This window comes from Triturus cristatus, chromosome 6, assembly GCF_964204655.1.
Source record: "Triturus cristatus chromosome 6, aTriCri1.1, whole genome shotgun sequence".
Taxonomy (NCBI): domain Eukaryota; kingdom Metazoa; phylum Chordata; class Amphibia; order Caudata; family Salamandridae; genus Triturus; species Triturus cristatus.
In genome coordinates, this window is record NC_140589.1 from 404,390,471 (window position 1) to 404,414,075 (window position 23,605).

Consider the following 23,605-nt stretch of genomic DNA (forward strand, 5'->3'; position numbering starts at 1 on the left):
CTCTGGGCACATCAACAAACAGGTAGGTCCCAGTCTCAACTTGGTTTTCAGAAAGCTTTTTGGCAGAAATATTTCTAAGTGCCTAGTTTTGGATTTGGGCTATATGTGCACCTGTAGCACAATGTCCAGCACTGGAGAGGCACCACATGGAGGGTCAGAACTCACTCTGGCTGGGTCCATGTGCAGGTTCAAGATGGTTGGAGCCTCCTTTGTCCTTGATCAGGAGGCCAGTCAACTAGTCCTTCAAGTCACTCTGGAAGTCTTGGCTTCAAGCAGGAAAGCAGGTCTCAAGCACTACTTGAGTGCTCTAAGGGCGCAGGGCAGGCTTCAGCAGCAGGGCAGTCTTCTTGGTACAGCAAGGCAGTCCTCGAAAGTACACAGCAGCCCCAAAGGCAGCAGGGCAGACCTCTGAGAGTCCTTCCACAGGTCCAGAAGTGAACTGAAGATTGGGTCTGAGGGGCCTATTTTCATACCTGAAGTCAGATTTGAAGTGGAAGAAACTTATAGACCCCCCCCCACAGAAGTGTCTTGAATTTCCTGCCTCCATGCCCTGATCTCAGGCAACTGTGAAGTTCTTTGTGTGTGAGCTAAGGCAGTGCATTTGAAGTGCAAGTGAGCCTGTGCACAGCTCCACCTCCCCTCTTGTTTTCCCTGTTGTGTGATTGTTTGGGAGGAATACATACCAGCCAACTATCAACTACACCTACTCATGTGACCCGGGAAACAGGCTATAGGCAGCACATGGTTGGAACAAGAAACTGTCAACTTTCTAAACGCTGCATTTTCAGAATTAGAACCTAAAATCCAACTTCACCATTAAAGATGATTTTAAATTACAATTCCTCAGACACCAAACATGACATTTCTCCTGTTACCAAACAAAAGTTATCACTTACTAAATGTAATAAGGAAGACCAATGTTATCCTATAGGAATTGTAGGCTCACACTAATGAAAAAAAGTGAGTTTTTCACTACCAGGACATACAAAACTTAAAAGTATATGCCCAACTTTTTAAATACATGCACCGTGCCCTAGGGGCTATTTAGGGTCTACTTTAAGAGTGACTTAGATGTATCAAAAAGAGAGTATTAGGCCTGGCAAGGGGATTATGTTGCCAGGTCGAATTCACAGTTTAACACTGCATACATGCTTCGGTAGCAGGTCGGCAATATGTTTTAAGGAGATACTTAAGTAGGTGGTCCAATAAGTGCAGCAGGCCCACTAGTAGCATTTAATTTACCGGCCCTATGGTACACCACTTTACTAGGGACTTATTAGTAAATTACTATGCCAATCAGGTGCAAGCTGATTTTACCATTGTTTTAGGGAGTGAGCAAAGCCTACCAGGACAGGTCAGCAGTGGTAAAGTGCACAGAGTCCTAATTCCCCAAAAAACAAATTCAGCAAAACAGGAGAGGTGAAGGCAAAATTATTGAGGGTGGCCCTCTTGAGGGGGCCTTGTCCAACACCTACCATGTAAAATGGGCTTTCTGCTTATCTACCTCAGCCTACCTCCACTGTAGGTCACACAGTGTTTTGTGCTGTCTTTCATTCTTTCAACTATTAATGGTGTCCATATGTAAGACCTTCACCATTTTCATTTACAGCAATGTACTTCCCTAAGTATATCAATAAAACCCGGATTCACATCAAATTATCCAATACATTGTGGATCATTTAAGCTCAAAGGATCCTGAGAACATGTGCAAAAATGGATACATAGGAATTTTCTGTTGATAAACCCTTAGATAGAGTTCATATTACAAGGTTTCAGTGATCCACATTGTTTCCATTTCACTAGCCACCATCCTATAGCCTTCTGCTTTTTTTCTCTGCAATAGGTTGTCGTTGGGGACTCATTCTGGAGATAGTCAAATAGAAGATCCCACAGGTGAATAACACTGTCAATAATTAAGTTTACTACTTTCATATTTTGAACTGAGAGGAGACCACACATCACAGATTAGCCCTTTAAATATGAGCAATATTTAAGCTATGATATTGCCACAAATTAGCTAGTGATTAAAGTGGTGGTGTAAAAAGGTTTAAAAAGATCACAATGGAAGTAGTGTCATTAGCTTCGTTACACATTTGAAAGTATACAAATATGTATAGGGCTGGAAACAGAAGGCGGGGAGAGGAGGTATTTGAGAAAGTGATCAGATGGAATAGAATAAGAAATCAGGGGTAGAACTAGTTTAAAATAATTTGTAGCATTGGTAATGAACGATGATCCGTCCTTGGTACTAAGTGCAGAAAAAAAGAGTGTGAATAGTGAAATGGTTCGCATGAAAGAGGCATGCCTGTACAGGTTTAGAGAAATTGCCGTTTAAGACAGAAAGTTTAAGTCCTTCCAAATGGTCTGCAACATACAGAACATTTCATTAGCATATTTTTTCTGATGCAGGAATTCACTTGTAAGGATTCGTATTTTTTACATTATCATATTTTTATTGTGCTGTAATGCAAGGTAATGCAATGCTTGTTGTATATGTATTGGGTTAGAGCTTTGGCATCTTTAGGTTCCACAATGGAATCTGAGGTTAACTGAGGATTCGCTGGGAGGCAGTTGGTGGGAAGTTGAGTTGGAGACTCCAATGCTATCAGGCCATATCTGGGGCTGCAATACAAGATAGTCACACTTCTTACCCTTACGTGCATCCGGAGTAATTACCACTGAATTGGCGACGAGGATAGGAAACACAGTCACAGCCGTAGATGCGTGTTCTCACTGAGAAGAGCGGCTCAGTCTACCATGTAACAGATGGAGGAAAAGCTGTGGCATGTGAATTGCGGTAGATGGAGGAAGAGCTGTGGGTGAGAAAATTCAATATCGGATGTGAAACCACTATTGGATGTGAGACAGCAGGGAGTATTGATTTTTAAGTGCTTTGGTGTGTTTTGGGCTGCAGCTGGATACAAGAGAGTACCTGAAACGGTCTTCGAAATCTGCACGCAGCTCGAGCCTTTGTGTTCCAATCTCGCACCAGGCCTGCATTTTAACTTAGCATGATGTCCGTTTCAATAACACAGTGCGCGATGTGTAAAAATAGGAGAGCTATATTGCAACGTCTTATGGCACGTATTTCAACTCTGGCGTCCGCCATCTTTGAATCATCTATGAAGAATGCTGCAAGGAGTTAACACAGTTGGGCAGTTCTATTGCATGGGAAGACCGCAGCAGCATTTTTTTTCTTCTCAACAGCAAGAACGGTGATGTTGGTATGAGAACTGTAATAATGTGGATGCAAACTGGAATAGTCTTAATATTTTGGACGCTTTAATTTCTTTTGTTGATGCACTAGGTTCTGAAATAATGCTGTTTGTGCTGAGATACTTATTGGCAATGGAGTACACGTCTATGGGAAATTTCACCAGTCTAGCATAATTTTACCATAGTTTTATTGAAAAAAAATCTTCAGGAACCATATAGTTAATTAAGTTAAAAACATGTGTGCCTTGAACTCTTTAAACATTTCAGCACCACAAGCATTTTCACCAGCAACAGACGAACCTGCAATGCAATTGTAAGATTAGAAAGAGTACTTTTGCAATTATATAGCAACATTTGCTGAAAATTATTTTACCCCTGGAAAACAAATGTTGCTGTACTGTCTGGGTCCTGGGGGTTTCAAAACTTACAATCAAATTTAGAAGAAACCTAGATGAGAAGGTTTTGGGGATGTATTTTTGCATTCTTTAGAGGATCTTGATATGCATGTACACCCTTAGTTTGTGTTGCCATCGATCAATATTTAGTATAATAGTTTTTTTTAGAGAAAGGCAGGGAAATGGGAGAGTTTGGTTGAGAATGTTGTGTACAATGTGCTCTTGACATCACTTGTCTTTTTTTCAAATTGCACAATGAAATAATACACAACCAGATAATTATTCATGCTAGCAATCCTAACATACAAGACAAACTGTGGATTAATGGTGAAGCACTACTGAAGGAGTTGGTGGCGCTAGTAGAAAAGGTCGAACTTACAGGAATGTGTGCGAAAGCTGAAATAAATGAAATGCAGGAAGTCAAATTAGTTAATAACATCACAGCTTCAAAGGGCAGGAAGGGTGAAGAGTTGAAGAAATAGTCACATGATGGTAAGGGGGGTAAAGGTAAGGACATGTCAGAGAGCAACGGAAATGGCTATCAGTTTTAGAAGGTGTTTTAAGTGTGGTAGTTTGATCATTTGGCATTTTACAAGACGTGCCCTGCAAGAAACCAAAAGTGTTCTGTAAGTGGTAAAATGGGTAATTTTGCCAGGGTTTTCAAGAGAACAAATGGTAAACTAAATGGCGTATGCATTCGGGAGGGTGGAAACTCAAGCTGTGATGAACTAGAAAAAACAGGTGTGAACCATGTTTTCTTCATTGAGTATGATGTCCTAGGTGTGAATCAAATCAAGAGGAAGAGGCCAATTTGCAAATTCAAAGTGAGTGGTGTGGTGGTGAATGTAGTGGCAGATTCAGGCTCACTGTTTACCATAGAGAAATAGGCAGTATAGAAGGACCTGTTCATAGGAAAGTTAGGGACACACTTGGACCAACCAGATTTGGTAGAAAGGTTGTGGCAATATTGAGTTCATGAGTTGCAGGTAATTGATTTTCAGTTTAAAGTCAGAAAAGCAAAGTGTAACTTGTACTTATAACAGAAGGGACCTTCTCTTTTAGGATGGGCAGACCAAGGTGAACTCGAAATAATTATAAATCCCAATAGTCAGAAACCTGTATTGATGGTAAAGGACTGTAAGGATTCTGGAAATAATTTACTAGAATTGTTTCCTGAGATGTTTTCAGTGAAAGTGGGGTTGCTTAATAATTTTATACATAAATTTGAACTGAAATCTGCAGCTAATACTTGTGTGCCTGAAGTTAGAAGCATTCTAATTTTTATTAAAGAGAAAGTTTCACAGGAAGAAGTTAGTCAAAAATTGCATAATCAAACAGGTGGAATCGGCAGAAAGGGTTTCTCCGTTAGTGGTGATAAGACATCTCAATAGGAAAGTAACTGTATGCATTTACCTTGAGGAGCTGAATAAGATTACATTAATTAATCTTTATTATCTTCCTAGGATTAACGAAATGTTTGCAGCCACCAAGGATATATGTTGGTTTACAATTTCAGACTTAAAATCAGCATGCTGTCAGGTAGCTTTGCACCCTGATTTTAAAAGTCTAATAACTTTCATCACACCTTTTGGGTGTTTTCAATTCACATGAGTACCTTTCGATCTGGCGTCCGCAGCTGCAATGCAAAAACAGTCATGAGTAACATTTCTAGTGGAATGTCCGTAATAATGTCATCCAGGACGACATCCTAGTGATGGGCAAAAGCAGAAATGAACATGATGATAAGTTGAGACAGGTATTAGAAATACTTAAAGACATGGTTAACAGGTGAATTCAGCAAGTGTAAATTTGCCCAAGAGGAAGTCACATATCAGGGTCACATCATTAGTAAGAGTGCCAGAAAATGCAAGCAAGAATTGATCGATGCAATTCAGAATGCTCCAGCTGCAATGGTTAAGGATTATGCTATAGCCTTTTTGGGTTTCATTGAAACTTATTCAAAATCTGTGAGAAAACATATGTAATTCGTCAATTGTTCAAAGACAAAACTTAATTTGTTTGATCAAAGGTTTGTCAAACAGCTTTCACAAATATGAATAATGAGTTTGGCAGTGCTCCAATCCTTAAGGGGTTTCACCTCGAATGTAAAATCATTGTGACAACTGATGCCATTTTCAAAGGATTGGGGGCTGTGCTATTGCTATGTATGAGCATGGCAAAGAATGGGTGGTAGCATTTGCTTCACTTGCATTATCCCCAGCCAAAGAGAGGTATTCAGAAATAGAAATAGAGACTTTAGCTTGTGCCTGGACCTTAAATAATTTCCGCCAATTTGTTTATGGATTTCCATTACTATTAAAATCAAATCATAAACCTTTGGCCAAAGTTTTAACTCTGGATGGTTTACAAAAAACCGGGCCAAGGTTGGCAAGAATGTCAGTGAAATTGTTGGATTTTAACTGCGAAGTGCATTATTTTCCATGTGTAAGAAAACAGAGTTGCAGATTTTATCAGTAGAATGACATTACCTTTGAGGGAAAAAGATAAACTACACTGTGAAGAAGGATGTGTAGCTGGATTATATGATGAAAGAAAATAATGTGTTAAGACTAATGAATGAAAAGAATGGCTGGCTCTACATTTTCTTTTTGTAATTTATGAATAAAGGTTGGACTGGAAAAAAAGACTTGGATAATAATGAACATATTTTCTGGGAAACAAGAAATGAGTTATGTGTAGAAAATGACATGTTATTCAGATGTTGGAGGATGGTCCCTCCTCTGGCATTAAGAAGAAATGTTTTCGATTTATGTTGTGAGGGACATCTTGATATATCAAAAACCAAACAAAGATTAAATAATGTATACTGATGGCCTGGTTTGGTAAGGACCTACAGATCAAAATATGTAATTGTGTTAAATGCAATAATGATGATAAGAATAGAAAAATGTTTAACCCTCCCTTGTCACCAACTGCATACCCTGAAATGGCTTGGCAAAGATGAGGATGGATGTTGTGGGTCCTCTGGAAGGTGAGGATGGTGAAAATAAGTGTATCATTGTAATGGTTGATCACTTCTCTAAATGGCCCGAGGTGGAGCTTGTGAGGAGGACTGACAGTGAAAATATTGTATCATTTTTGTATAGATATTTGTGTGGGAAGATTTAACCAAGTACATTGTTACAGACAACGAGCCACAGTTTGCTTCAGAGAGGTTTCAACAAGTTTTTTTTAAAGAAATGGTATTGTACTTAAAACCACTTCATTGCAACATTCGGAAGGGAATACTTTGGTTGGACGCTTTAACAGTGGTTGAAGGCATTATACAACTTGCTATGAATAACAGGTTAAGATGGGAAAATTAAATCTTGAAATGAATTTGGGCATATAGAATCACTCCACATTGTGTGACAGACAAGAGTCCATTTAATTTGATGAGAGGACGTGAACCAATCATTAAAGATTCGTGTTGGGTACCTTCTACCAAGCAAGTGGAATGGTCTCCTGAACGAGGAAGAAAATAATGTTGGCACAGGAAACTTATACTTCTTGATATGACAATAAAATAGGAACCAAGGATGTGTTGTTCAATTGTAGTGTTTGGGTCAGAGTGAGAAGGGAAACGGAGGTGTGCAAAGGAGAAAATAGAGTTTCTGAACCCCTGAAGGTGTTTAAGGTTTTTCACAATTCAGTGATGTTGAGAGACTGAAAGGTATGGCCTATAAGTAGAGTATCTCAGGGTAGAAACATAAGTTATGTAGGTGAACGGAATTGTGATTGGATGGACAGGAATGATGAAGTGGATACAGGTAATATGACAGATATTTCAGTACCTAATGCGGCTCAAGACAGCTTGTGCTCTGGGAAAGTTGAAATGTGTAATGCTAAAGCTTACAGATCTTACGGATCAAATACTGCACATCAGAATTCGTCTGGAAGATATAGAAGGATCATTATGAAACCTAAAAGATTTGAAGACTTTGTTTGTGTATAGAGTCTAGACCTCATTAAGCGAGTGAGATATATTTTTAAGAATGTGTTCTGTTATTATTCTATTGATTGTTTTATTTTGTTAAGGGGGAAAGGTGTGTTGTAATGCAAGGTCATTAAATGCTTTTTGTATACGAATTGGGTTAGAGCTTTGACATGTTTTGTTTCCACAATGGAATATAAGGTTAATTGTCGATTTGCTGAGTGGCAGTTGGATGGGATTTGATGTGGGGGCTCCGATGCTGGCATGACGTGTCTGGGGTTGCAATAAAATACAGTCACACTTCTTACACTTAAGTGTGAGTGGAGCCATCATTACATATTGCTCTATAGTTTGGCTATGAATATGTCATTAAGTTTAATATCTCAAACAGCTGGGTTTAAAGTTGTGGGGGTAAGATATTTGGCCCCATGTAATGTAAAGCCATCTTTGTCAAAGGGATTAAATTACAGCAACCAGCAATAACATACTGATATACAGTGCAATGTGAGTAGGTTGTATTAATATTTTGATATTTCACGTTTGATAATACACATTATTTACGAGCTCTTTATTTTTTGCCTTACCTAATATGTCTTCCCGAAGGATACTTTGTAATTTTGTATACCGTGATTATAAATCTTTTCAGTTGAGCATTGTACTGGAATTGTGACTGTATCTCATATATGTAACATGAAAACAACAGGCTACTTTATCAGGGAAGCAAGTTCATAATATTTGCAAAAATAAGTAGTCCGCCCAGTCCATTCCACCACCATGGGACATGTTTATGGCAAAGTCACGCAGGGCAGCACAGTAAGTCACTTGCTGCGCTGCGTGACAGAGAAAGGGCAGAAATGCCCTGTATTTAAAAGAATATGGTGCATTCATGCCTTTCTCTCTGCACTGGCACCGTTTGGCTGCCTAGCGCCAATGCAGGCACTCTTGCATCATGATGCAAGGGTGTCTGCATTATAAGGAGGATTGTTTTTGTGCAGGGAGGGGCACCGTCCTGCACAAAAACAATCTTCTGAGGCATGTTACTTTTACTTTTTCTTTGTGTGCTGCAGTATGCAGCACACATAGAAAGTGGAAGTAACGCGGAGAATTAGAGATATTTCTCCTTGTTACGTTTCAACTGGGAAAGCAGAGCATTTTGGCGCATTCCAGGTTTACCACTTTTAGTAAATCTGGGAATGCATCAAAATCCATGGATGTTGCATGGGAGCACTCATGCAACACCCATGGAATGCCTCCCTGGTGTACAATAACACAATGCAGTGATTTGCTCTGCGTTGCATTATTCTGGATTTATGAAGCCACTCAAGGCTACACAAGGTGGCCTTGCGTGGCTTCATATATTGCATTTTGAACTTGCATTGCACATGCACCACGTTGCGTGGTGCAAGCGCAACACAAACCTACTCATATACCCTTATATGTGCATTGTTTGAGATGCAGAAATCTGATATATTAGCCAATTGAAATCCCTGTATGAGAGGCTTGGACAGGCACCCAAGGTCTAAATGGCTTTGTACTCCTGCACAAGCCTCTCATACAGGTATTTCATCTGGCTCATATATAAGAAATCTACATCTCAAGCAATGCACATGTACACACACTGTTAAAGGTTATCGCCAACAAAAATATGGTGGCAAACACAAATTCTTATTAAAATGTGTAGGACAGAAGTTGTGGTATTATTATTTTTTTATCCTACATTTTGCAAAATGTATTTGACAATACACTCTCCATTTGTCATAATTACAAATCTATGTGCACTTTGTATGTATTCTTTGAGTACATCCTTCTGTGCAGCGAATGCACTAAAAGTAGAGAAGTTTACATAGTTGATGCCATGTTTTTTAACCTGTCTTTGTTGAGATGAAACAAATTCCAAAAGTTGGCTTTGTTTGGAAGTGTGTTTCGGCAAAACAAAGTACTATTAACCTGATGCACCAGGAAATTTCTTCCTGCGAGTTAGGACCTTTGTTCATTTTTGCTGCATAGGGAAGCCATGGTTGCAGGCAGGGAACATACAGTGACAGTTGAATTAATAGGATGTGGTGACTACCAATGCGAACTGGTGTCCCTCTGACCAATGAGCTTGTGGGTCAAAGTTTGTTTCTAAGCGACAGGGCAAGCTTATGCTGATAGATGGGAACCAGCCCTTTTCCCACCTTTAAATGTAACGGGAAACCACAGGGTTTATTTACCAGCCCCGTGCATTGCCGACACGTCACTTTTTGTGATGCAACGGCGGCACAGTGTACTGCCCAATATTTACAAGGACTCATAAAGCTACCCTGCGTGGCTTTTCGTGTCCTTGTAAATACGGCCCCTTTTCACACAGCCCTTTGCGTGAAAGGGGTGTTCCATGGGTGTTGCTGTGGGTGTTCTCACACAACACCCATGGAACCTGACTAACCCTGGGCGTAGTTTGCGTAGTAGCGCAACATGTAGCTACGCGAAGTGCACTTCGCACTATGCGAGATACGCGTAGCGCTACGCGAACTGCGTAGTTCGCTGGTCGGGATGATTGCACAGTGTCGGATGCTGGTCCGCACTGTGCAGTCATTGAAAAGGGCATCTCGCACAGTGCGAGCTGTTGTTTTCTGTCGCTCGAGTAGATTTTTACTCGAGCGGCGGCTTTCTCAACGCGGACTGGTAGTTTCTCATCGCGAGCGGCCGCGAGCATACACGACCATTCGCAATGAGAAACCTGACCTCCCCGCTTTGAGAGTCTCGCCGGGAGGTTTATTTTCCACGCTCGCGATCACCAACTTGATGTTGCTGATCGCGAAGGAGGAAAAAGTCTTGCCGGGATGTCTTTTTGCTCGCTCGCTGTCGCCAACTTGACGTTGAAGACCGCGAAGGAGGAAAAAATGCCAAATTCGCTACGCGTTTTTGCACTGTGCTACGTGCAATTCGCATAGCGCGAAGTAGCACAAACTACGCAAACTACGCTAGCGTAGCGTAGCTGGCCACCCAGGGTTAAACCTGACACATTCCCAGATTCATGAAACTATGCCCCCCCAGGCGTAGTGAGGCGCAACAAGTACACATTTTTCATTTCTCGTTGTATTTTCCTCTTTCTATGCTTGCTGCATTATGCAGCACACATAGACAGAGGAAAACAGCTCCAGGCCTGCCAAGATACAGTCGGGCGGTTCCTGCCCTCAGCAGTGGTTGCGTACTGCCTGTGGCGCCGCTGGGGGGAGGGATGTGACCTCATGTCCTGGTGGTCCTGGAAGCTTTAAAATGAAATATAATTATGATTTACGTTACCTGTGAGTAAACTCTGGAAGAGTGAGCCAGGGTACCGCAGACAAGCTCATGAGAGGCTGCAGGCCCCAAACTCCACTCCGGCAGCTACGGTCTGGCCGCATTAAGCTTGGCTACAAGTACCTGTTAACTCTCTCTCATGGACTGCAGCGGCAGCAGGTCTAACTCAAGTCCAGACTCCACAGCACCTTGATGAGAGGCTACAGCACGCACCATACAGGCCGGCAGTGCGAGCAGCGGCACGCTCCACTCCAGCCAATCTTTAAGTAACGGAGAACTGACGCCCGTTCACCTCATGCCGAACGGCCCGCCTTATATAATAAGCCCAATCTCAGCACTGGGCAAATTTCTGCGTGCACTGAGTTATTCATGCCGTGGACAGGACACTGTCCGCCGGCATGGGCGGCCTCCAGTCAAGTACCCGCTTCTGATCCGACCTCAATTCCTTCCAGGACCACCAGGACGTAAGGTCACATCTCCCCCATGGCGCCACAGCCAGTACGCAACCACTGCTGAGGGCAGGCACCGCCCGACTGTATCGGTATTGGGCACAGGACTGCCTCAACCGGGTGACCGCAGGCCTGGCTGTAGTGAGTGACTCTGCCGCGCTGCGGGCGGGAATTTCAATGCACAGCATGAGCAGGGCTGATACATTGTAGCAGAGCAGTACTGTAGATCATTAACTGTATACTGACTAAACCTGTGCTGGTGGCAGTGCCCGGGCCGGCAAGTCTGCGGGGAGCAGCAGAGCCGGCGCAGGTGTCCCAGGCCGGCGTACGCTAAGCAGCCTGGCGTGGCCAGTTAATCAGCGCTGGTACAGCAGAGAGACACTGGCATTAAAATGCGTGACAATGCATTTCAGTGCGGTGATGCAGAACACCACACTGAAATTCATTAGAGTACTCCTGATGCGTGATACTTGGCACGCCTGGTCGAGAGCCTGTTACAGCTCTGCTCACACCCTGTCTCACAGTGTCTCACAGTGCGGTGCCCCTGTGCCACCAGTTCAATCTGGCTGGGACTCTGAGGAAGAAGGGAAAATCTTGACATCAGCCCTTCTTCACAAGGCCTTGAGCTCTATACAACGAATCTGAGTAGGGCTAGCAACTCAGGTATGTCCACACGGCATGAGCCAAACCTCACTGGTAGTGCACTATGTGCTAGCCGGCATAGACAGGGTCAGCGTCATTTTAGCAACCAGGGTGTTTTTAATTTTAATTCAAAATCCTGCAGGCCCGACCACCAGAAAGTCATTTCTGTCACCTGGGCGAGCCTTCCGGAATGAATCCTAAGAAAATAGCTGCTCAACTCTTGTCAACTCGTGCTGCCATTAAGATGTTTCTAAAATCCTGCCAACTCGGGCCCCCTCTGTGGTGCCAGGGAAGTGTGCAGCAAACAGGCAAGTGCAGCCTAAGAATCAATGTGAGAAGTCATGGACACCCAGTAGAAGCAATATAACTCTTGAGCATTCGTGCCAGCATTTCATATTAAGACATTTAATTTTAAAGACCATCATAATGCAATAATACTATTTGACCCTCTTAATACCAAATAAGCTGTGCGCCACATCAGTATACAAAAGACAGGGCTAAATGAAATATGACTGACATATCATAATGCCGATAGGGACAACAAAGTCCATGGTGAGGCTCTACTTTCACTTGCTGGAATAACATGCTGGCAAGTTGTTTTGTTATGAAAGTAAACACAAAACACCAAAGACTGTGAGCTGCAGCCTCTTACAGACTACAGGAGCACTGCCAGCAAGCACTCTTGCTCTCCTGTCCAAAATCACGGACCAAAGAAGCTCTCTGCCTCAGTCTTGCACTGCAGGGAGGACTTCTCGTAGCACAGGTGAGTCCAGCAAGAGAGCATTTACTAATCTGTGCAATGGGGACATTGTCTGTGAGAGTGTGGGAGCGGGGTTAGGCTACTTTTAGAACTTATAAGAACACAAAAAGGGTGACGGAGGGTCCAAGGGAGTAAATTTAAAGACCAACGAGGAGCATATCCCCTAATTATAATCAATATTAACACAAGACTACCTTGGGTCTATATTAGCACAGAAATATGCTTCAACAGGCGTGCATGAAATACTAGAAGGACTGGAGTGTCACAAAATCACCCTTATAAACAGGGGGATGATCCCTTTTAGGACGGAAGCCCTCACCCACCATAGGTGGCATGCTTCATCATATGGGTTTCTCCTCCCTGTAGGAAACCTAGCCCCACTGGGGGATACAACTACCTCAATATGAGGTAGGAGCTCTGGGATGTTTTAATAAGATGGTAACAAGTAGGATGCTAAAATCCCATACGTGAAAGATAATGTGGTGAGAGAGCAGCGCAATGGGGCGTGATAAAGTGTATGTGCAGTGGTGAAGTTAAAACTACCTAGTGGATGCAAAAACGACGCTTTATTGACTTGCTCTCACTGGTAGGATTAAAACAAGCAGTGCAAAGAGCAGTATTGATTTAAAACTACTCAAAAAAAGGTTGACGTGTTTCAGCCCTATGATGATTAATGATATGTATCCAGGCTTTCTTCAGGACCAACAATAAATCAAAATAAATTGCTGCTGCTAGTTCAAATGTGAGCAAGGGTCAGCACTAAGTAATATCCTAGAATCTAGACTTACGAACACTTTTTGTCGGGCATCCGTTACTTTTCTTAATGCAAACCCGACTGAAAGTGTTGTGGTGGGATTTACAGTCTAAAGTAAAACGTGATTTGCGTTGGATTGTAACCCCAACTAACGCAAAGCTGCACAATGCACTGCCTTTCATTACTTTCCATCAAGGGAACTTTCCATGGGTGGTGCATGGACACTCTAATGTAACCACCTATGGATTTTGGCAACAGATTTCTATGTACAAAGAATTGAAAACAGGGATTTGCGCCCAAATCCTAAACCTTCTCGAGGCAGACATAAATGTTTTAATTTCTCATTGTTTTGCCCACCTTGCATGCGTGCTGCATTGTACAAAACATATACAAAGTGGGAAACACATAAAGCATATTTTTTGTGCTGGAAGAGACCCTTTCCAGGACAAAACCTATGATGCCCACTAGGCATTGAGCCATGATCTTTGCAGCAGGGCTTTCTGCAACTTTACTTGCTGCCGTGTGTTGTGTGCCATCTATGTAAAAATGGACTTAGGTGTACACAAAACTTAAAGAACAAAGATCACTGTACAATTTGAGGACATGTGGGACGGATTTTTTAAAACATCCCTCATGGCTATTGCTTGTTGATTATGTACTGTGACCATGGAAAACTACAGGAGTGAGGGCATGGAAAGCAGACTCACCATAAATTGTATATTAAGGGTGGGAATGAGATGAGTGAGATGTGACTCTCAGCATTTTAATTGTTCAAGAAATTGTTGGATACATCTATGTTGAGGCAATATACTGCAGTGCAGATGATTCTTGATGGTGCCCAGGGGTGCACTATTTTCTTGGTGATTCTTTCTTTTTTCGAATATACTTACAAGTATACGTAGTATAAGTACCCTGCAAGATACGTTTAACTGTGTATCACATTCTTGTAAACTAGAATGGTCAATTTTATTTTGTATATCATTGTTCATTCTCAATAAAGACCGAATCACTGAATTATTGCTTATTGCTAAACAACGCATTCTAATTATTTTACTTTTGTGATAATACACCCACTGCATACATTCGCTATACACCCTGGTGCAACACAATTAAATCCTTCATCTGAGATACAGCTGCTATACATGAATTTCTTAAATTATGCATTGAATCTCCAAATACTCCTAATTAGTTTGATTGGATAAAGAAAAGGTAACAGGTAAATTGTATTGTTTCATTTACATAATGTATTCATGACTCTAGTGTGGCCCTGAAGATCATGCCAGTGCAGATCGAATATGAAGCAACCCTGGTAGAGAGTTTTAAAGATGTTCCACATGATCTTTAGTAGTTTGAATAAGAGGATATTTATTATGGAGCTACAGAGAAGCGTGCTGTCAATGGGTGGCACTGCAAGCAACTGTCAGTGAGAGCAGTAGAACACTCCTACCTCATCCAGTTCCAGATGTCACTGCATTCCATTCTTCAACAGAGGCCTATTACAATGACATCACCACAAGAGTGCATGCTGTGAGAAGATTTAATTGCGCTTGAAGGCCAAGGGGGTTCTGCACTGACTGTGAATTGGTGCTGTGCTTAGGCATGTCGCTGAAGCATGATAGTTGATGTCTTCTTTGGAATGTATCATTAAGTAAGTAGGGTGAATACTGTAATTTATGTAAGATGTTTAGGATGACATGCTAGAGTAACAAAGGGGTGCTTCATTTGGGTTACTCAGGTATGTTGATGATGCACACAAGTCCAAGATAGATACAGTCATTCTTGCCTATAAAGACGATCTCAGCTGGTCTCCATAGTCTTTGCGTTGGGGGTTTATTGATGGAGCCCATTTGATAAGCATGTAAATGTTTTAGAGGCGGTTTGAATCTTTTTTCTGACTTTTGCTGGTAGAAGATTCCAGTTCTTGAATGATGTACCATTACATAGGTCGAACAAATGCAGGATATTCTGAACCTGGTGATAGACTCGTGTTTTCACACAGGACTTTTAAGGAATACCTAGAGTGGTTTCTGCTCAACAATCACCACATTGTTGAATTTTACCATCCTCTGTCTCGCCCGAGCTGTTATGGTAAAGTTAGCATGCTATTATTAAATCCCTGATAACATTTCTTTCTTACCACCCACCCTTCCATGTTCCAATGTGTAATGTTTGGTCAAGTATTAAGTACAGTCAACTACTCCTTCTGTAGATAGTATGTTCCTTTGCAACTTTCAGACACTGCATTTTATTTTCCTCCTGCCCCACTAACCCCTGTTAGGTTACATTAAATCATCATAAAATGTTGATACAATATGTATTAATGAGGTATTATGAGGTCCTGCCTATAGAACCGCTTTGTGTGTGGTTAAGAGAGAGGTGGGCACTCATAGGGCCCAGATAAGGAGTTTGCATTTCATACATGTTAATGTTTTAGTTGTTAACTTTGTTGCTGACCCAGTGGCACTGGTAGAAACAAAGGGTCTGATTTTAAAATGTGGTGGTATTCACTCTGTCCATAGGGTGGCAGAGGACATTATGTGTACCTCCCTGACAGACTGAAGATTGCCATATTTGGAGATCACTGCCAGCTCAGCAATAATCTCTGTACATTCAGAGGAACTGCCATGGTTGAAGGGTAGGGTCACTATTTTTATTTTTCTGATCATCACTTCCATGTTTTACCTCGTGGTGATGGCAGAAAAAATGACACTGTCAGATCTAAATGCCCTTACTCCGATGGCCAGCACTCCTTCAGTCCGCTGGAGTAAGCTTTCCATTGATGGAGCCAATTGAGGCTCTGTTAATGGAAAGTTGATGGTCTGCCCACCTCTAAATAAGGCAAGCTGACTCAGGTTTTGGTGGACAGGTACTCCTTCAAACTTTTTTTTACAATGTTTTTGTGATAGTTACATGACCCATATAAATGTGAGGCCCACTGATGGTTCCTTCTGCCAATATGTCTGGCTTATAGTTCAAATTACCTCTTCAGTCAAAGGTGAGTTTAGGCACTCAATAAGTGATCATGGATTGATTCATCCCCCACCAACTAATTTTTGCCTTCAACCATATACCCATCCACAGAAATCACAAACTCAATAAGTACATAGGAGATACATTTTAAAATAAGAATATAAAAAAGAAAGCATGCCTCCTGTTGGGCTTAGAAGCTTTGGTCAACAGAATGCATTGCATTGCAACTGAAGCGCGAAATGAACAGGCCACTAACTGTCTGGGAACAGGCATGACAGTCCAAGATAAAAATAAACAAAGAACATAAAAGTAGAAAAGAAATAAAAGTGAATACTATAAAAGGGTAAATGCAATACTGAAGGCAGACAGTGAAGCACACTCATTTTCAGGCGAATGCCGTCACGCACAGCAGAATAGACCCAATGGCTCAAGTGAGATGCCTCCATGACCCATGCAATATGCTCTCAGGGGGAGAAACATAATTTGAATGCCATTGAAACAGACCTCTGCTAGAAGAGGGCTGACCCAAATCCCCTTGATGTATGTATATGAATCTATGCACATGTGATTGTACTTTATGTGACATTTTTTATTACAGGGCCTGGCATACAGTTATATATGAAACTTTGTCAGGTCCTCCTATGAGGGTCTGGTAGTGATTACTACAGTTCAAATCATATACCTGTAGGGTTTATCACAGGAAATAAACACTTATTATCTAAGGTATTTTATGACAGGCTATATATCAAAATTACTGTCTATAAGCTCTATATTCAAGTATAATAACAATCCACCTCTAATCCTATTTGCCTTAACAAATATTTGTATAATTAACCCCTTAACTGCTGGGGTTACCCCCATCCATATTAAGGAGTAGTTCACACTCAACGATCCACATAAGGTATCCACACCAAATGTGCATCCTTTTACAATCATCCTGGGGATTCTAAAGGTAACCAGGGTTTGTGGATTTCCCTAGAAGGGGCTGAGGAAATGGCCAAACTATAGCTAAGTTTTGAAAGTTCCCTGCAAAAAACTTTTTTTTTTCCTAATAATGACATCAACAAAAGGCTTGCTGTGCTAAAATCATCATCTGTCCAGCTTTCAGGAACATGCAGAGCTAAATCAAAAAACCCAATGTTTTATCGTAGTTTTGGCATTTTTCAAAGAAGCAGCCCATTTTGTTCTGATTTCAGGCTTTCAACCAACTTCCAGTTTGTGGTGGAAATCAGTGTGGAATCCATGGGTGTTCCAGGAAAACTATTGATTTCTAAAAAGCAGACAGAGTTCTGTACTCAGCAAGAGGCCATATGTGTAGATCTCTTGAGGTTTCCCTAAAGAAACTAACTGTTGAAATAGGAAAATATTGAACATGAGTGGGAAAGAAATCACCCTTTGTGATACATTTTCATATGAAACTTTTTGCCACAATATCTGGTTTACAAAAGCAATTTACCATTATGTCTTCTAGACTCTTCTGGTTGCGGGGATATATATAGTGTTTGTAGGTTCCACAAGAAGCCAACAACTGAGCCGTACCATGCAATGGATTTTCATTGTGTACCCAGTAAATCAATTTATATTGTGAATGCTACAGATTGGATCTCTATTTGGTAGAGGTTTGCACCCTGTCCAAGTAGGGACCACAATCCTAGTCAGGATAAGCTAGATACACACTTTAAATTAACCTGTGCTTACCCTCTGGTAGTTTGGCACACAACATGTAGACTTAACTTAAGAGGCTATGTGTATTTGTGCAACACACACACAGTAACACAAAGAAAATACCACAAAAACCTCCACACAGGTTTAGAATAATAGACAATAATTTAATGTGAAAATCAAGAACAAAATGATAAAAATCCAATGAGTAGAACAGCATCTATGAATTTTTTAAGAATAAACCAAAAATAGTGCTTAGAAGTCAATAGCGCTAAAAGGTATATGGAAGTTGCGCTAGACGAGGGTCTCAAACAGGTCCCGCTGACAAAGTACCTTGGGTGGATCAAAGCGTCATCATCAAGAGTCCAATATGTCAGTTCCGATTCACACAGTCAGGTCGATGCGTTGGAGCTGAGCCTCGCAGTTTGGACCTCGGACTGACACTGCATTGTCGTCGAGCCAAGCAGGGATCTCTTCGGATTAGCGCTGCGTCGGCGTCGAAGGGCACTGTGTTGGTTTTGAATGGGACAACAGTGATGATGTGAAGGTTTTGAAGCAAAAAAACTGCAGAACTCACATCTGAGGTCCAGGACTGGAGAAAGAACCTCACGCAAGGGTAGGACTTACAAATGGAAAAGTCCAGCAGCTCCAGCTGAGTTGCAAAAAGTATTCAATGACCCTTAGACTTCAGAAAACAGGAGGCAAGCCATCAAGCCTTGGAGTCACTCTGGGTTTAAGTGAGATGGTTCCAGTCCTTGCCCTCAGTAGGGCAGTGACCAGCAGCCAGCAGGGCAGCTCATAACAGCAGTGAAGCACTTGCTTGGAACAGTCACTCAAGCAGAGTGGCAGTCCTTGTAGCACAGCAGTCCTCACTCCAGGCAGAGTTCTTCGCAGGCCCAGTAGTGTACTGTCATGGTAACTTTAAAGCCCCAGTACTTTTTCACAAATGTGCCTCTGAAGTGGGGGGTGACTTCAAAGCAGCTACTTGAGGTGCACAGGTTCCATTTCATCCCAGCCCTCTATCTGCCAGGCTATATGTGGAGGGTAATCAGCTCTTTATGTGGGACACAGGACACTGCCTATTCAGATGTAAGTGTTAGCTCCCACTCCACCTTCCTGCCCGGGAATGCTATCAGAATGCAGATGAGTCCTTTGTCACACCCACCCTTCCTGTGTTTATGGCTAGCTAGAGGGAATGCACATAGTTTAGCTGTCACCCAGACCGGATGTGTATAGGAGACAGCCTGCGGGCACACAGAGCACATTTAAGAGCAGAAAAATGGCCACTTTCTTAAAGTGTCATTTCTAAAACAGTAATGTCAAATCCAATTTTACCACGAAAGAGGATTTATCATTACCATTCCAAAGATAGGAAACATGATTTAGCTATTCCTGTCTAACCAGGAATTACAGCTCAAAAGTATTATAACCAATCTAGCCTATGAGAGGACTAGGCCTCACAGTAGCGAAAAACGAATTTAGCTGTTTGTCACTAACAGGACATGTAAAACCTAAAAGTATATGGCCTACCTTTTACTAACACAGCACCCTGCTCTTGGGGCTACCTAGGGCCTACCTTAGGGGTGACCTATGTGTAATAAAAGGTGAATTTAAGGTATGGCAAGTGGTTTTAAAATGAAGTGGCAGTAAACTAAACACACAGGCCTTTCTATGGCAGTCCTGAGACAAGTTTGAAACCTACTTGTGTAAGTGGCACAATAGGTGCTGCAGGCCAACTAGTAGTATTTAGATTGCAGGCCCTGGGTATATGGTATACCACATTACAAGAGACTTACAGGTAAACTACATATGCCAATCAGGTATATACCAATGTCACCATGTTTGGGGAGAAGCACATGCACTTTAGCACTGGTGAGCAGTGGTAAAGTACTCAGAGTCCTAGGGCCAACAAAAAGATACAGCAGAAAGTGGAGGAAAGCAGGCAAAGAGTTGGAGAAGACCACCCTAAGGATGGAATGTCTAACAGTGAAATATGTAGAGTGAAAAAGTGGTATCAAGGAATGGACACAAGATATGCAGCTTAGGGGCAGTGGTTATTTGTATATTTCTGAATTTGTGGGCACCCATACTAGCCTGTGATTCAGAGGGCAGTTCTCAAAATGTATTCTTTCTTACACACTGGCTTATATTTGAAATGCACAAATACAGCAAACTCCAATTGTTAATAGCAAATGTTCTGCTCTTCTATGTACACACACGTCTTCTGATAAAAATGGTACCTTACTTGTAAGTGTAGGCCTAGTGCCTACAATAAGAAACAGGCAAAAATGCAACATGGATGCATCACATTTTTCTACTGAAAATGTTGCTTTTGTCACAATGTAGTTAACTGTGGATTTTGGGCCTTGAGTCAGGCAGCACTACAGGAATCCTAGCAAGCCTGAACATGTTTTTAAAGCTAGAAAACTAAGGAAGTACAGGGTGGGGTGACTTACATAGCTCTCACCAGATTTCTTTACTCCGAATCCGTTGCAAACCTCATACTCTGACTAAAAAACACATTTTCCTCATATTTCTGTGATAGAAAGTTCTGGAATCTATGGGGAGCCACAAATGTCCTTCTACTTAGCTATCCACGAAGCCTGCCAAAAAAAAATGGCATGTCACTTGTATGGGTAGGCCTAGTGTCTGTGACAAGAAATGGGCCAAAACGCATCATAGACACATCACATTTCTCCACTGGAAAACTGACACTTTTTTTGCAATGTCTGTAGCTGTGGATTTTGGGCATAAGCTCAACCTGCAGCTTTGGAAACCTAGCAAACCTGTACAGTTTGAAAACTAAACAACCAGAGGAGTCCAAGGGTATGTGACTTGCATGGCTCTCACCAAGCAGTTTTATACAGAAGCTTTTTTAAACCTCAAACGTCAACTAAAAACATACATTTTCTACACTTTTCTGTGAGAAAAAAATATAGAATCTGTTGGGAAATTTCCAACCATCTCGCATTCCCCCAAGTCTCCCAAGAGAAATTCTACCTTAAATCTGTACGTATGCCTCGTGCCAGTGACAGGGAGGGGCTCAAAACACAACATAGACACATCACAAATTGCTGTTGGCCCTAGCTCAACCGGCACCTATGGAAACCTATCAAACCTGCACATTTTTTAACACTAGACAAATCACCATCCTTCTCACATGGGGGACAGAAAGACTATTGAGTGCTTTTTTGGGGTGGGGATGGCCATACCCATGGTGGGTAGCCCCACCTCTATGTTTTTTTTCCTCAGTGTTTAGGGGATTTTTTGCAGGGGAGGAACATTGGGGGTGATCACTCCCATCCACCTCCCTGGAGGGGCAGAATCACAGTATGTGTACTTTCTGAGGCATGGCCATGGCCATGCCTATGATGGGCAGCCCTATGTTTTTTTTTAAATGTCCCTGATGTCTAGTGGCCTTTCTGACCCCCCAGGAGGGCAGATTGGGGATAATCACCCCCATCCATCAACCACGTGGGCCTTGTTGTTGGGAAGGGGGCATGCCCATAGAGGGCAGGCTTACCCGTATATATGTTTTGAAAATATTTCCCTTATGTCTAGTGGACTTTCTATCCCGAGGGGCAGATTGGCAGTAATCACTAAGCCTGGGCAAAGCACTACGCTACACCCGCGTAGTTTGCGAAGTTTGCGCTACTTCGCACTACGCGAACTGCACTTAGCACAGTGCGAACACGCGTAGCGTAGTGTTGCGTAGTGCTGCGGTAATTTTTTGCTTGCTCGCGGTCCTCAACGTCAAGTGGCAACCGCGAGCAAGCAAAATGACATTCTGGCGAGACTTTTTCCTTGTTCGCGATCAGCAACATCAAGTTGGCGATCGCGAGCATGGAAAATAAACCTCCCGGCGAGATTCCCAACGCGAGGAGGTCAGGTTTCTCATTGTGAGTGGTCGCGTATGCTCGCGACCGCTCGCGATGAGAAACTACCAGTTTGCGTTGAGAAAGCTGCCGCTCGAGTAAAAATCTACTTGAGCAGCAGAAAACGACAGATCGCACTGTGCAAGATGCCATTTTCAATGATTGCACAGTGGCGGTTGCTTGTCCGCACTGTGCAATCATTGAAAACGACATCTGGCACAGTGCGAACAAGGTACTACGCAGTTCGCAAAGTGCTACGCGTAGCTCGCGTAGTGCGAACTGCACTTTGCGTAGCTTCGCGAAGTGCTACTTCGCAAACTACGCCCAGGGTTAGTAATCACCCTCACCTGCTACCCCGGGCGGGGGGGTAATAAAAACTGTCAGCACATTTATTTTTGGGATGGGACATGGCCATGGTGGGCAGCCCTCACCCCTATTTTTTTTATAGTATGCTTTGATGTCTAGTGGTCTTTCTTCCCCCAAGGGGGTGGATTGGGGGTAATCACCCCATCCACCACCCAGAGGTGCAGAAAGACTGACTGCCTTGTTGTTGGGATGGGTGCATGGCCATGTCCATGGTAGGCAGGCCCACTCCTATCTATTGTTTTAATTCCCTGGTGTCTAGTGGAATTTCTGCCCCCGGGGTGGCAGATTGGAAGTAATCACTCCCCATATGCCCCCAAGGCAGCACTTTTCTTTTTTGGGGTGGGGACATGGCCATGCTCATGACGAGCAGCCCCTATCCCTAAATTTGTTATAATAAGCTCTGCTGTCTATTGAGCATTGTGCTTCCGGAGGGCATAGTGGGGTAATTTCCCCATCCATCCTCTGGGGAGGGGGGGCAAAAAGACTGTCTGCCTTGTTGGGGTGGAGGCATGGCCCCACCCCTATATAAATATATTATTTACTTGTCCCTTGTGTCTAGTGGAATTTCTGCCCCCATGGGGCAGATTGAGGATTATCACCCCCATCTACCCCCCCCCCGGGGGTAGAAGGATTATCAGCATATTTTGTGGGGGGGTGGGAGCATGTCAATGCCAATAATGGGCAGCCCAACAGTCTAACAGGCTTTCTGCCCCTGTGGCATATTGGGGTAATTACCCCCATACTCTCTCCAGGGGGGTGCAGACAGAACTGATATTGTAAGGGGGTTGGGGTAACATAAGCTCTTGCCCAAGGGGCAAGCCCCCCAATATCCCTGGTGTCTTGTGAGTGAACACCTCTCCTAAGGCGATCCCAAAGCAGGAATCCACTTGGCAGATATATATTTGGAAAGGGGAGAGTCTCTCCTTTCCAACAATACCACTCACAGGCGACTCAGTATGGTATGTTATGTTATATTGTGTTTATATAGCGCACGGCTACTCAGAAAGAGTGTCCCGGCGCTTTCCACATGCAGCACAGTGTAAAATAACACAACAGACCAATAACAGACCACTAGGCACAAAAAAAGAAGAAAAGAAAACCTAAAGGTTAAAAAGCCAAGTCTTCAGGCTCTTCCTAAACTGAAGCAAATTAGAAGTGCTGTGTAAAACCAGCGGAAGCGAATTCCAAAGCTGAGGGGCCTTGAGGCTAAAAGAGCGCCCCCCAGTGCGGGCCTTCCTTACACGCGGAACCACGGCCATGAAAAGAGATTCTGACCGCAGTGAACGGGCTGGACGGTAAA